The 15072-nt window shown below is 46.3% G+C and overlaps 7 non-coding genes across 7 annotated transcripts; all 7 read left to right on the top strand.

The window, feature by feature from the left end:
- The first annotated feature begins 430 nt into the window (after positions 1 to 430).
- LOC130300990 (U2 spliceosomal RNA) lies at positions 431 to 621 on the top strand. Its single transcript, XR_008851714.1, has one exon. It is a non-coding gene; the product is annotated as a U2 spliceosomal RNA (small nuclear RNA).
- A 2102-nt stretch (positions 622 to 2723) lies between these two features.
- On the top strand, positions 2724 to 2914 carry LOC130300989 (U2 spliceosomal RNA). The gene has a single exon (XR_008851713.1). It is a non-coding gene; the product is annotated as a U2 spliceosomal RNA (small nuclear RNA).
- Positions 2915 to 4992: 2078 nt separating this feature from the next.
- Positions 4993 to 5183, top strand: LOC130300988 (U2 spliceosomal RNA). Its single transcript, XR_008851712.1, has one exon. It is a non-coding gene; the product is annotated as a U2 spliceosomal RNA (small nuclear RNA).
- A 2084-nt stretch (positions 5184 to 7267) lies between these two features.
- Positions 7268 to 7458, top strand: LOC130300987 (U2 spliceosomal RNA). The gene has a single exon (XR_008851711.1). It is a non-coding gene; the product is annotated as a U2 spliceosomal RNA (small nuclear RNA).
- Positions 7459 to 9538: 2080 nt separating this feature from the next.
- LOC130300986 (U2 spliceosomal RNA) lies at positions 9539 to 9729 on the top strand. Its single transcript, XR_008851710.1, has one exon. It is a non-coding gene; the product is annotated as a U2 spliceosomal RNA (small nuclear RNA).
- Positions 9730 to 11809: 2080 nt separating this feature from the next.
- LOC130300985 (U2 spliceosomal RNA) lies at positions 11810 to 12000 on the top strand. Its single transcript, XR_008851709.1, has one exon. It is a non-coding gene; the product is annotated as a U2 spliceosomal RNA (small nuclear RNA).
- A 2090-nt stretch (positions 12001 to 14090) lies between these two features.
- On the top strand, positions 14091 to 14281 carry LOC130300980 (U2 spliceosomal RNA). The gene has a single exon (XR_008851705.1). It is a non-coding gene; the product is annotated as a U2 spliceosomal RNA (small nuclear RNA).
- Positions 14282 to 15072: the final 791 nt, after the last annotated feature.

Raw genomic sequence — 15072 nt, 5'->3', positions numbered from 1 at the left:
AACCCACACATGTAAGTCCAATGGGGTGCAGGCATGTCCTCTATGCTTACAGCTTCCCGTGGGTGTTGGTTTGATACCGTTTGGGGACAGCCAAGGAGGCATCTGCAGGCAACAAAGGTAGGTGTGTGCTTGTGTGTGTGTTTCCTATGCAGATCCTAAGCCCAGTGTCACATGCAAGTAGGAGGAGTAAGAAGGGTTCCTGGCAAATCCGGGTTATGGATTGCATTTAAAAAGGCCCCGTGGGAGTGCAATGGGCCCCTGTCTTGCTGCTTAGCAATAATGGTATGGGTTTAGGTTCTGCTGTGTGTACTGGTGGTTGACTGCCCCCCAGCCCAGAGTGTGCATGGAAAATTGTCTGGCAGCCTCCCTGACAGCAAGCAGTGATAGTGCCCATGAAGGGGACCTTGTTGGGCCCGCCCCTTTCACGGTTATCGCTTCTCGGCCTTTTGGCTAAGATCAAGTGTAGTATCTGTTCTTATCAGTTTAATATCTGATACGTCCCCTATCTGGGGACCATATATTAAATGGATTTTTGAGAACGGGGGCCGATTTCGAAGCTTGCTTCCGTCGCCCTATGCATTGACCCGATATGGCAGTATCTTCGGGTACAGTGCACCACCCCCTTACAGGGTTAAAAAGAAAGATTCCTACTTTCATTGCTACCTGCTTGCTGGCTAGCCAGCTAGCCAGCCCTGTGGGCCTTGCTGCTGCAGCCAAAAAACAAAAGGTGGTGCTGCTGCTGCTGCTTCTGCTGCTTCTGCTTGTGTCTGGCCGCTGTTGGAGCGTCCAGGCACAGGACTTCTGCTGCTGCTGACTAAATGGCCTCCTTAATTGGATCATTTGAGTAGCCAGCACACCTGTGCAGGTAGGGCATGACATGATAGGCAGCTGCCTTGATAGCGGGTGGGTGCTGAATGTTCCTAATTGACAAAATAAGATTAATGCTTATGAAGAAATATAAAATCTCATCCCTTCCCCAATATCGCGCCACACCCCTACCCCTTAATTCCCTGGTTGAACTTGATGGACATATGTCTTTTTTCGACCGTACTAACTATGTAACTATGTAACATAACATGGGGGGGGGGGGGGGGGGGGGTCTCCTGGCTGTTCACACAGGTGTGTCATTGCTGTACATTGACCATGCATTGCTTCTGTGGTATTGCAAAGGCAAAGACAAATGCTTCCAGCCATCCATTGCACTAATGGATTGGTCATCAGCTGGCTGTCTATGTCCCGCATCAATATAGACCAAAGTACAGAGGGTTAGGCTATGCTATTGTGCACCTACCTGATACATCAGAAGGTGCGAGGCCCTTGCTAAATTCTGTGCACAGACTTTGAGATCTATACTTTAGACTGTATCTAAACCTGCTCCAACATGGACTGACATTCTGGCCTACTTTCAGCCGATGCGACTTGTCTGTCGCTGAACAGTCGCTTTTTATGTATTCAGCACCTATGTATAATGTTGTAAAAATGCTCTAGAAGCTAAAGTCGCAGAAATGTCACACATATTTGGCCTGCAACTTTCTGTGCGACAAATTCAGACAGGAAAAATCAGTATAAATCCTTAGAAAATTATCCCCCAGTGTCTCCATCTGCTGGCGGTATTGAATAAGCATTGCTGCACTGATGGGGTATGCATTAGACGAAAAAGAAGAAGAAAAAGAAGAATAATACGCCCAGAAAAGAGGCGAAAAGGAGAAAAACGTAAAAAAACGTGAAAAAAAAGTAAGAGGAAGAGAAGGGAAAAAAAGGTGGAAATGGGTTTAAAAGTGATTTCGGCGGAGAAATATATATATATATATATATATATATATATATATATATATATATATATATATATACGCGCACACACACACATATATATAAACGTATTCTCCGTTGAGATATTGCAGCCGCTGCTGTGTCCAGGCCCAAGAGCCTTAGCACTGTGCTGTGATGTCACTCAATACCACTGACATCACTAGGTGTAAACAACATCTCTCCTTTGCTGTGTATGTGACTATGGAGCTGTTTGGTGATGTCGTCTATTATGGCCTTCATAGAAGCAACAGGAGATTGTTGCATCCATCTAGAACCCTCAGAACTACAGTGCTATGATGTCACTCACTTCCACAGGCCTTGCAGAGTGTAAACAACAACAACCCAGCTTTGTTGTGTATGTAACCATAGGGATTTGTGATGTCACCTAGAACCTTCACAGCAGCGACAGCTTTATGAGGAGCATCAGCACTGCTCTGCCTGAGCAGAACCATCACCGCCATAGGTTGTCAAATAACCCGGATTTAACCCACACAGGTAAGTCCAATGGGGTGCAGGCATGTCCTCTATGCTTACAGCTTCCCGTGGGTGTTGGTTTGATACCGTTTGGGGACAGCCAAGGAGGCATCTGCAGGCAACAAAGGTAGGTGTGTGCTTGTGTGTGTGTTTCCTATGCAGATCCTAAGCCCAGTGTCACATGCAAGTAGGAGGAGTAAGAAGGGTTCCTGGCAAATCCGGGTTATGGATTGCATTTAAAAAGGCCCCGTGGGAGTGCAATGGGCCCCTGTCTTGCTGCTTAGCAATAATGGTATGGGTTTAGGTTCTGCTGTGTGTACTGGTGGTTGACTGCCCCCCAGCCCAGAGTGTGCATGGAAAATTGTCTGGCAGCCTCCCTGACAGCAAGCAGTGATAGTGCCCATGAAGGGGACCTTGTTGGGCCCGCCCCTTTCACGGTTATCGCTTCTCGGCCTTTTGGCTAAGATCAAGTGTAGTATCTGTTCTTATCAGTTTAATATCTGATACGTCCCCTATCTGGGGACCATATATTAAATGGATTTTTGAGAACGGGGGCCGATTTCGAAGCTTGCTTCCGTCGCCCTATGCATTGACCCGATATGGCAGTATCTTCGGGTACAGTGCACCACCCCCTTACAGGGTTAAAAAGAAAGATTCCTACTTTCATTGCTACCTGCTTGCTGGCTAGCCAGCTAGCCAGCCCTGTGGGCCTTGCTGCTGCAGCCAAAAAACAAAAGGTGGTGCTGCTGCTGCTTCTGCTGCTTCTGCTTGTGTCTGGCCGCTGTTGGAGCGTCCAGGCACAGGACTTCTGCTGCTGCTGACTAAATGGCCTCCTTAATTGGATCATTTGAGTAGCCAGCACACCTGTGCAGGTAGGGCATGACATGATAGGCAGCTGCCTTGATAGCGGGTGGGTGCTGAATGTTCCTAATTGACAAAATAAGATTAATGCTTATGAAGAAATATAAAATCTCATCCCTTCCCCAATATCGCGCCACACCCCTACCCCTTAATTCCCTGGTTGAACTTGATGGACATATGTCTTTTTTCGACCGTACTAACTATGTAACTATGTAACATAACATGGGGGGGGTCTCCTGGCTGTTCACACAGGTGTGTCATTGCTGTACATTGACCATGCATTGCTTCTGTGGTATTGCAAAGGCAAAGACAAATGCTTCCAGCCATCCATTGCACTAATGGATTGGTCATCAGCTGGCTGTCTATGTCCCGCATCAATATAGACCAAAGTACAGAGGGTTAGGCTATGCTATTGTGCACCTACCTGATGCATCAGAAGGTGCGAGGCCCTTGCTAAATTCTGTGCACAGACTTTGAGATCTATACTTTAGACTGTATCTAAACCTGCTCCAACATGGACTGACATTCTGGCCTACTTTCAGCCGATGCGACTTGTCTGTCGCTGAACAGTCGCTTTTTATGTATTCAGCACCTATGTATAATGTTGTAAAAATGCTCTAGAAGCTAAAGTCGCAGAAATGTCACACATATTTGGCCTGCAACTTTCTGTGCGACAAATTCAGACAGGAAAAATCAGTATAAATCCTTAGAAAATTATCCCCCAGTGTCTCCATCTGCTGGCGGTATTGAATAAGCATTGCTGCACTGATGGGGTATGCATTAGACGAAAAAAAAGAAGAAAAAGAAGAATAATACGCCCAGAAAAGAGGCGAAAAGGAGAAAAACGTAAAAAAACGTGAAAAAAAAGTAAGAGGAAGAGAAGGGAAAAAAAGGTGGAAATGGGTTTAAAAGTGATTTCGGCGGAGAAATATATATATATATATATATATATATATATATATATATATATATATACGCGCACACACACACATATATATAAACGTATTCTCCGTTGAGATATTGCAGCCGCTGCTGTGTCCAGGCCCAGGAGCCTTAGCACTGTGCTGTGATGTCACTCAATACCACTGACATCACTAGGTGTAAACAACATCTCTCCTTTGCTGTGTATGTGACTATGGAGCTGTTTGGTGATGTCGTCTATTATGGCCTTCATAGAAGCAACAGGAGATTGTTGCATCCATCTAGAACCCTCAGAACTACAGTGCTATGATGTCACTCACTTCCACAGGCCTTGCAGAGTGTAAACAACAACAACCCAGCTTTGTTGTGTATGTAACCATAGGGATTTGTGATGTCACCTAGAACCTTCACAGCAGCGACAGCTTTATGAGGAGCATCAGCACTGCTCTGCCTGAGCAGAACCATCACCGCCATAGGTTGTCAAATAACCCGGATTTAACCCACACAGGTAAGTCCAATGGGGTGCAGGCATGTCCTCTATGCTTACAGCTTCCCGTGGGTGTTGGTTTGATACCGTTTGGGGACAGCCAAGGAGGCATCTGCAGGCAACAAAGGTAGGTGTGTGCTTGTGTGTGTGTTTCCTATGCAGATCCTAAGCCCAGTGTCACATGCAAGTAGGAGGAGTAAGAAGGGTTCCTGGCAAATCCGGGTTATGGATTGCATTTAAAAAGGCCCCGTGGGAGTGCAATGGGCCCCTGTCTTGCTGCTTAGCAATAATGGTATGGGTTTAGGTTCTGCTGTGTGTACTGGTGGTTGACTGCCCCCCAGCCCAGAGTGTGCATGGAAAATTGTCTGGCAGCCTCCCTGACAGCAAGCAGTGATAGTGCCCATGAAGGGGACCTTGTTGGGCCCGCCCCTTTCACGGTTATCGCTTCTCGGCCTTTTGGCTAAGATCAAGTGTAGTATCTGTTCTTATCAGTTTAATATCTGATACGTCCCCTATCTGGGGACCATATATTAAATGGATTTTTGAGAACGGGGGCCGATTTCGAAGCTTGCTTCCGTCGCCCTATGCATTGACCCGATATGGCAGTATCTTCGGGTACAGTGCACCACCCCCTTACAGGGTTAAAAAGAAAGATTCCTACTTTCATTGCTACCTGCTTGCTGGCTAGCCAGCTAGCCAGCCCTGTGGGCCTTGCTGCTGCAGCCAAAAAACAAAAGGTGGTGCTGCTGCTGCTGCTTCTGCTGCTTCTGCTTGTGTCTGGCCGCTGTTGGAGCGTCCAGGCACAGGACTTCTGCTGCTGCTGACTAAATGGCCTCCTTAATTGGATCATTTGAGTAGCCAGCACACCTGTGCAGGTAGGGCATGACATGATAGGCAGCTGCCTTGATAGCGGGTGGGTGCTGAATGTTCCTAATTGACAAAATAAGATTAATGCTTATGAAGAAATATAAAATCTCATCCCTTCCCCAATATCGCGCCACACCCCTACCCCTTAATTCCCTGGTTGAACTTGATGGACATATGTCTTTTTTCGACCGTACTAACTATGTAACTATGTAACATAACATGGGGGGGGGGGGGGGTCTCCTGGCTGTTCACACAGGTGTGTCATTGCTGTACATTGACCATGCATTGCTTCTGTGGTATTGCAAAGGCAAAGACAAATGCTTCCAGCCATCCATTGCACTAATGGATTGGTCATCAGCTGGCTGTCTATGTCCCGCATCAATATAGACCAAAGTACAGAGGGTTAGGCTATGCTATTGTGCACCTACCTGATGCATCAGAAGGTGCGAGGCCCTTGCTAAATTCTGTGCACAGACTTTGAGATCTATACTTTAGACTGTATCTAAACCTGCTCCAACATGGACTGACATTCTGGCCTACTTTCAGCCGATGCGACTTGTCTGTCGCTGAACAGTCGCTTTTTATGTATTCAGCACCTATGTATAATGTTGTAAAAATGCTCTAGAAGCTAAAGTCGCAGAAATGTCACACATATTTGGCCTGCAACTTTCTGTGCGACAAATTCAGACAGGAAAAATCAGTATAAATCCTTAGAAAATTATCCCCCAGTGTCTCCATCTGCTGGCGGTATTGAATAAGCATTGCTGCACTGATGGGGTATGCATTAGACGAAAAAAAAGAAGAAAAAGAAGAATAATACGCCCAGAAAAGAGGCGAAAAGGAGAAAAACGTAAAAAAACGTGAAAAAAAAGTAAGAGGAAGAGAAGGGAAAAAAAGGTGGAAATGGGTTTAAAAGCGATTTCGGCGGAGAAATATATATATATATATATATATATATATATATATATATATATACGCGCACACACACACATATATATAAACGTATTCTCCGTTGAGATATTGCAGCCGCTGCTGTGTCCAGGCCCAGGAGCCTTAGCACTGTGCTGTGATGTCACTCAATACCACTGACATCACTAGGTGTAAACAACATCTCTCCTTTGCTGTGTATGTGACTATGGAGCTGTTTGGTGATGTCGTCTATTATGGCCTTCATAGAAGCAACAGGAGATTGTTGCATCCATCTAGAACCCTCAGAACTACAGTGCTATGATGTCACTCACTTCCACAGGCCTTGCAGAGTGTAAACAACAACAACCCAGCTTTGTTGTGTATGTAACCATAGGGATTTGTGATGTCACCTAGAACCTTCACAGCAGCGACAGCTTTATGAGGAGCATCAGCACTGCTCTGCCTGAGCAGAACCATCACCGCCATAGGTTGTCAAATAACCCGGATTTAACCCACACAGGTAAGTCCAATGGGGTGCAGGCATGTCCTCTATGCTTACAGCTTCCCGTGGGTGTTGGTTTGATACCGTTTGGGGACAGCCAAGGAGGCATCTGCAGGCAACAAAGGTAGGTGTGTGCTTGTGTGTGTGTTTCCTATGCAGATCCTAAGCCCAGTGTCACATGCAAGTAGGAGGAGTAAGAAGGGTTCCTGGCAAATCCGGGTTATGGATTGCATTTAAAAAGGCCCCGTGGGAGTGCAATGGGCCCCTGTCTTGCTGCTTAGCAATAATGGTATGGGTTTAGGTTCTGCTGTGTGTACTGGTGGTTGACTGCCCCCCAGCCCAGAGTGTGCATGGAAAATTGTCTGGCAGCCTCCCTGACAGCAAGCAGTGATAGTGCCCATGAAGGGGACCTTGTTGGGCCCGCCCCTTTCACGGTTATCGCTTCTCGGCCTTTTGGCTAAGATCAAGTGTAGTATCTGTTCTTATCAGTTTAATATCTGATACGTCCCCTATCTGGGGACCATATATTAAATGGATTTTTGAGAACGGGGGCCGATTTCGAAGCTTGCTTCCGTCGCCCTATGCATTGACCCGATATGGCAGTATCTTCGGGTACAGTGCACCACCCCCTTACAGGGTTAAAAAGAAAGATTCCTACTTTCATTGCTACCTGCTTGCTGGCTAGCCAGCTAGCCAGCCCTGTGGGCCTTGCTGCTGCAGCCAAAAAACAAAAGGTGGTGCTGCTGCTGCTGCTTCTGCTGCTTCTGCTTGTGTCTGGCCGCTGTTGGAGCGTCCAGGCACAGGACTTCTGCTGCTGCTGACTAAATGGCCTCCTTAATTGGATCATTTGAGTAGCCAGCACACCTGTGCAGGTAGGGCATGACATGATAGGCAGCTGCCTTGATAGCGGGTGGGTGCTGAATGTTCCTAATTGACAAAATAAGATTAATGCTTATGAAGAAATATAAAATCTCATCCCTTCCCCAATATCGCGCCACACCCCTACCCCTTAATTCCCTGGTTGAACTTGATGGACATATGTCTTTTTTCGACCGTACTAACTATGTAACTATGTAACATAACATGGGGGGGGGGGTCTCCTGGCTGTTCACACAGGTGTGTCATTGCTGTACATTGACCATGCATTGCTTCTGTGGTATTGCAAAGGCAAAGACAAATGCTTCCAGCCATCCATTGCACTAATGGATTGGTCATCAGCTGGCTGTCTATGTCCCGCATCAATATAGACCAAAGTACAGAGGGTTAGGCTATGCTATTGTGCACCTACCTGATGCATCAGAAGGTGCGAGGCCCTTGCTAAATTCTGTGCACAGACTTTGAGATCTATACTTTAGACTGTATCTAAACCTGCTCCAACATGGACTGACATTCTGGCCTACTTTCAGCCGATGCGACTTGTCTGTCGCTGAACAGTCGCTTTTTATGTATTCAGCACCTATGTATAATGTTGTAAAAATGCTCTAGAAGCTAAAGTCGCAGAAATGTCACACATATTTGGCCTGCAACTTTCTGTGCGACAAATTCAGACAGGAAAAATCAGTATAAATCCTTAGAAAATTATCCCCCAGTGTCTCCATCTGCTGGCGGTATTGAATAAGCATTGCTGCACTGATGGGGTATGCATTAGACGAAAAAAAAGAAGAAAAAGAAGAATAATACGCCCAGAAAAGAGGCGAAAAGGAGAAAAACGTAAAAAAACGTGAAAAAAAAGTAAGAGGAAGAGAAGGGAAAAAAAGGTGGAAATGGGTTTAAAAGTGATTTCGGCGGAGAAATATATATATATATATATATATATATATATATATATATATATACGCGCACACACACACATATATATAAACGTATTCTCCGTTGAGATATTGCAGCCGCTGCTGTGTCCAGGCCCAGGAGCCTTAGCACTGTGCTGTGATGTCACTCAATACCACTGACATCACTAGGTGTAAACAACATCTCTCCTTTGCTGTGTATGTGACTATGGAGCTGTTTGGTGATGTCGTCTATTATGGCCTTCATAGAAGCAACAGGAGATTGTTGCATCCATCTAGAACCCTCAGAACTACAGTGCTATGATGTCACTCACTTCCACAGGCCTTGCAGAGTGTAAACAACAACAACCCAGCTTTGTTGTGTATGTAACCATAGGGATTTGTGATGTCACCTAGAACCTTCACAGCAGCGACAGCTTTATGAGGAGCATCAGCACTGCTCTGCCTGAGCAGAACCATCACCGCCATAGGTTGTCAAATAACCCGGATTTAACCCACACAGGTAAGTCCAATGGGGTGCAGGCATGTCCTCTATGCTTACAGCTTCCCGTGGGTGTTGGTTTGATACCGTTTGGGGACAGCCAAGGAGGCATCTGCAGGCAACAAAGGTAGGTGTGTGCTTGTGTGTGTGTTTCCTATGCAGATCCTAAGCCCAGTGTCACATGCAAGTAGGAGGAGTAAGAAGGGTTCCTGGCAAATCCGGGTTATGGATTGCATTTAAAAAGGCCCCGTGGGAGTGCAATGGGCCCCTGTCTTGCTGCTTAGCAATAATGGTATGGGTTTAGGTTCTGCTGTGTGTACTGGTGGTTGACTGCCCCCCAGCCCAGAGTGTGCATGGAAAATTGTCTGGCAGCCTCCCTGACAGCAAGCAGTGATAGTGCCCATGAAGGGGACCTTGTTGGGCCCGCCCCTTTCACGGTTATCGCTTCTCGGCCTTTTGGCTAAGATCAAGTGTAGTATCTGTTCTTATCAGTTTAATATCTGATACGTCCCCTATCTGGGGACCATATATTAAATGGATTTTTGAGAACGGGGGCCGATTTCGAAGCTTGCTTCCGTCGCCCTATGCATTGACCCGATATGGCAGTATCTTCGGGTACAGTGCACCACCCCCTTACAGGGTTAAAAAGAAAGATTCCTACTTTCATTGCTACCTGCTTGCTGGCTAGCCAGCTAGCCAGCCCTGTGGGCCTTGCTGCTGCAGCCAAAAAACAAAAGGTGGTGCTGCTGCTGCTGCTTCTGCTGCTTCTGCTTGTGTCTGGCCGCTGTTGGAGCGTCCAGGCACAGGACTTCTGCTGCTGCTGACTAAATGGCCTCCTTAATTGGATCATTTGAGTAGCCAGCACACCTGTGCAGGTAGGGCATGACATGATAGGCAGCTGCCTTGATAGCGGGTGGGTGCTGAATGTTCCTAATTGACAAAATAAGATTAATGCTTATGAAGAAATATAAAATCTCATCCCTTCCCCAATATCGCGCCACACCCCTACCCCTTAATTCCCTGGTTGAACTTGATGGACATATGTCTTTTTTCGACCGTACTAACTATGTAACTATGTAACATAACATGGGGGGGGGGGGGTCTCCTGGCTGTTCACACAGGTGTGTCATTGCTGTACATTGACCATGCATTGCTTCTGTGGTATTGCAAAGGCAAAGACAAATGCTTCCAGCCATCCATTGCACTAATGGATTGGTCATCAGCTGGCTGTCTATGTCCCGCATCAATATAGACCAAAGTACAGAGGGTTAGGCTATGCTATTGTGCACCTACCTGATGCATCAGAAGGTGCGAGGCCCTTGCTAAATTCTGTGCACAGACTTTGAGATCTATACTTTAGACTGTATCTAAACCTGCTCCAACATGGACTGACATTCTGGCCTACTTTCAGCCGATGCGACTTGTCTGTCGCTGAACAGTCGCTTTTTATGTATTCAGCACCTATGTATAATGTTGTAAAAATGCTCTAGAAGCTAAAGTCGCAGAAATGTCACACATATTTGGCCTGCAACTTTCTGTGCGACAAATTCAGACAGGAAAAATCAGTATAAATCCTTAGAAAATTATCCCCCAGTGTCTCCATCTGCTGGCGGTATTGAATAAGCATTGCTGCACTGATGGGGTATGCATTAGACGAAAAAAAAGAAGAAAAAGAAGAATAATACGCCCAGAAAAGAGGCGAAAAGGAGAAAAACGTAAAAAAACGTGAAAAAAAAGTAAGAGGAAGAGAAGGGAAAAAAAGGTGGAAATGGGTTTAAAAGTGATTTCGGCGGAGAAATATATATATATATATATATATATATATATATATATATACGCGCACACACACACATATATATATAAACGTATTCTCCGTTGAGATATTGCAGCCGCTGCTGTGTCCAGGCCCAGGAGCCTTAGCACTGTGCTGTGATGTCACTCAATACCACTGACATCACTAGGTGTAAACAACATCTCTCCTTTGCTGTGTATGTGACTATGGAGCTGTTTGGTGATGTCGTCTATTATGGCCTTCATAGAAGCAACAGGAGATTGTTGCATCCATCTAGAACCCTCAGAACTACAGTGCTATGATGTCACTCACTTCCACAGGCCTTGCAGAGTGTAAACAACAACAACCCAGCTTTGTTGTGTATGTAACCATAGGGATTTGTGATGTCACCTAGAACCTTCACAGCAGCGACAGCTTTATGAGGAGCATCAGCACTGCTCTGCCTGAGCAGAACCATCACCGCCATAGGTTGTCAAATAACCCGGATTTAACCCACACAGGTAAGTCCAATGGGGTGCAGGCATGTCCTCTATGCTTACAGCTTCCCGTGGGTGTTGGTTTGATACCGTTTGGGGACAGCCAAGGAGGCATCTGCAGGCAACAAAGGTAGGTGTGTGCTTGTGTGTGTGTTTCCTATGCAGATCCTAAGCCCAGTGTCACATGCAAGTAGGAGGAGTAAGAAGGGTTCCTGGCAAATCCGGGTTATGGATTGCATTTAAAAAGGCCCCGTGGGAGTGCAATGGGCCCCTGTCTTGCTGCTTAGCAATAATGGTATGGGTTTAGGTTCTGCTGTGTGTACTGGTGGTTGACTGCCCCCCAGCCCAGAGTGTGCATGGAAAATTGTCTGGCAGCCTCCCTGACAGCAAGCAGTGATAGTGCCCATGAAGGGGACCTTGTTGGGCCCGCCCCTTTCACGGTTATCGCTTCTCGGCCTTTTGGCTAAGATCAAGTGTAGTATCTGTTCTTATCAGTTTAATATCTGATACGTCCCCTATCTGGGGACCATATATTAAATGGATTTTTGAGAACGGGGGCCGATTTCGAAGCTTGCTTCCGTCGCCCTATGCATTGACCCGATATGGCAGTATCTTCGGGTACAGTGCACCACCCCCTTACAGGGTTAAAAAGAAAGATTCCTACTTTCATTGCTACCTGCTTGCTGGCTAGCCAGCTAGCCAGCCCTGTGGGCCTTGCTGCTGCAGCCAAAAAACAAAAGGTGGTGCTGCTGCTGCTGCTTCTGCTGCTTCTGCTTGTGTCTGGCCGCTGTTGGAGCGTCCAGGCACAGGACTTCTGCTGCTGCTGACTAAATGGCCTCCTTAATTGGATCATTTGAGTAGCCAGCACACCTGTGCAGGTAGGGCATGACATGATAGGCAGCTGCCTTGATAGCGGGTGGGTGCTGAATGTTCCTAATTGACAAAATAAGATTAATGCTTATGAAGAAATATAAAATCTCATCCCTTCCCCAATATCGCGCCACACCCCTACCCCTTAATTCCCTGGTTGAACTTGATGGACATATGTCTTTTTTCGACCGTACTAACTATGTAACTATGTAACATAACATGGGGGGGGGGGTCTCCTGGCTGTTCACACAGGTGTGTCATTGCTGTACATTGACCATGCATTGCTTCTGTGGTATTGCAAAGGCAAAGACAAATGCTTCCAGCCATCCATTGCACTAATGGATTGGTCATCAGCTGGCTGTCTATGTCCCGCATCAATATAGACCAAAGTACAGAGGGTTAGGCTATGCTATTGTGCACCTACCTGATGCATCAGAAGGTGCGAGGCCCTTGCTAAATTCTGTGCACAGACTTTGAGATCTATACTTTAGACTGTATCTAAACCTGCTCCAACATGGACTGACATTCTGGCCTACTTTCAGCCGATGCGACTTGTCTGTCGCTGAACAGTCGCTTTTTATGTATTCAGCACCTATGTATAATGTTGTAAAAATGCTCTAGAAGCTAAAGTCGCAGAAATGTCACACATATTTGGCCTGCAACTTTCTGTGCGACAAATTCAGACAGGAAAAATCAGTATAAATCCTTAGAAAATTATCCCCCAGTGTCTCCATCTGCTGGCGGTATTGAATAAGCATTGCTGCACTGATGGGGTATGCATTAGACGAAAAAAAAGAAGAAAAAGAAGAATAATACGCCCAGAAAAGAGGCGAAAAGGAGAAAAACGTAAAAAAACGTGAAAAAAAAGTAAGAGGAAGAGAAGGGAAAAAAAGGTGGAAATGGGTTTAAAAGTGATTTCGGCGGAGAAATATATATATATATATATATATATATATATATATATATATATATATATATATACGCGCACACACACACATATATATAAACGTATTCTCCGTTGAGATATTGCAGCCGCTGCTGTGTCCAGGCCCAGGAGCCTTAGCACTGTGCTGTGATGTCACTCAATACCACTGACATCACTAGGTGTAAACAACATCTCTCCTTTGCTGTGTATGTGACTATGGAGCTGTTTGGTGATGTCGTCTATTATGGCCTTCATAGAAGCAACAGGAGATTGTTGCATCCATCTAGAACCCTCAGAACTACAGTGCTATGATGTCACTCACTTCCACAGGCCTTGCAGAGTGTAAACAACAACAACCCAGCTTTGTTGTGTATGTAACCATAGGGATTTGTGATGTCACCTAGAACCTTCACAGCAGCGACAGCTTTATGAGGAGCATCAGCACTGCTCTGCCTGAGCAGAACCATCACCGCCATAGGTTGTCAAATAACCCGGATTTAACCCACACAGGTAAGTCCAATGGGGTGCAGGCATGTCCTCTATGCTTACAGCTTCCCGTGGGTGTTGGTTTGATACCGTTTGGGGACAGCCAAGGAGGCATCTGCAGGCAACAAAGGTAGGTGTGTGCTTGTGTGTGTGTTTCCTATGCAGATCCTAAGCCCAGTGTCACATGCAAGTAGGAGGAGTAAGAAGGGTTCCTGGCAAATCCGGGTTATGGATTGCATTTAAAAAGGCCCCGTGGGAGTGCAATGGGCCCCTGTCTTGCTGCTTAGCAATAATGGTATGGGTTTAGGTTCTGCTGTGTGTACTGGTGGTTGACTGCCCCCCAGCCCAGAGTGTGCATGGAAAATTGTCTGGCAGCCTCCCTGACAGCAAGCAGTGATAGTGCCCATGAAGGGGACCTTGTTGGGCCCGCCCCTTTCACGGTTATCGCTTCTCGGCCTTTTGGCTAAGATCAAGTGTAGTATCTGTTCTTATCAGTTTAATATCTGATACGTCCCCTATCTGGGGACCATATATTAAATGGATTTTTGAGAACGGGGGCCGATTTTGAAGCTTGCTTCCGTCGCCCTATGCATTGACCCGATATGGCAGTATCTTCGGGTACAGTGCACCACCCCCTTACAGGGTTAAAAAGAAAGATTCCTACTTTCATTGCTACCTGCTTGCTGGCTAGCCAGCTAGCCAGCCCTGTGGGCCTTGCTGCTGCAGCCAAAAAACAAAAGGTGGTGCTGCTGCTGCTGCTTCTGCTGCTTCTGCTTGTGTCTGGCCGCTGTTGGAGCGTCCAGGCACAGGACTTCTGCTGCTGCTGACTAAATGGCCTCCTTAATTGGATCATTTGAGTAGCCAGCACACCTGTGCAGGTAGGGCATGACATGATAGGCAGCTGCCTTGATAGCGGGTGGGTGCTGAATGTTCCTAATTGACAAAATAAGATTAATGCTTATGAAGAAATATAAAATCTCATCCCTTCCCCAATATCGCGCCACACCCCTACCCCTTAATTCCCTGGTTGAACTTGATGGACATATGTCTTTTTTCGACCGTACTAACTATGTAACTATGTAACATAACATGGGGGGGGGGGGGGGGGGGTCTCCTGGCTGTTCACACAGGTGTGTCATTGCTGTACATTGACCATGCATTGCTTCTGTGGTATTGCAAAGGCAAAGACAAATGCTTCCAGCCATCCATTGCACTAATGGATTGGTCATCAGCTGGCTGTCTATGTCCCGCATCAATATAGACCAAAGTACAGAGGGTTAGGCTATGCTATTGTGCACCTACCTGATGCATCAGAAGGTGCGAGGCCCTTGCTAAATTCTGTGCACAGACTTTGAGATCTATACTTTAGACTGTATCTAAACCTGCTCCAACATGGACTGACATTCTGGCCTACTTTCAGCCGAT

This window comes from Hyla sarda, unplaced genomic scaffold, assembly GCF_029499605.1.
Source record: "Hyla sarda isolate aHylSar1 unplaced genomic scaffold, aHylSar1.hap1 scaffold_1107, whole genome shotgun sequence".
Lineage (NCBI taxonomy): Eukaryota > Metazoa > Chordata > Amphibia > Anura > Hylidae > Hyla > Hyla sarda.
This window is presented reverse-complemented; position numbering and strand designations above follow the sequence as displayed.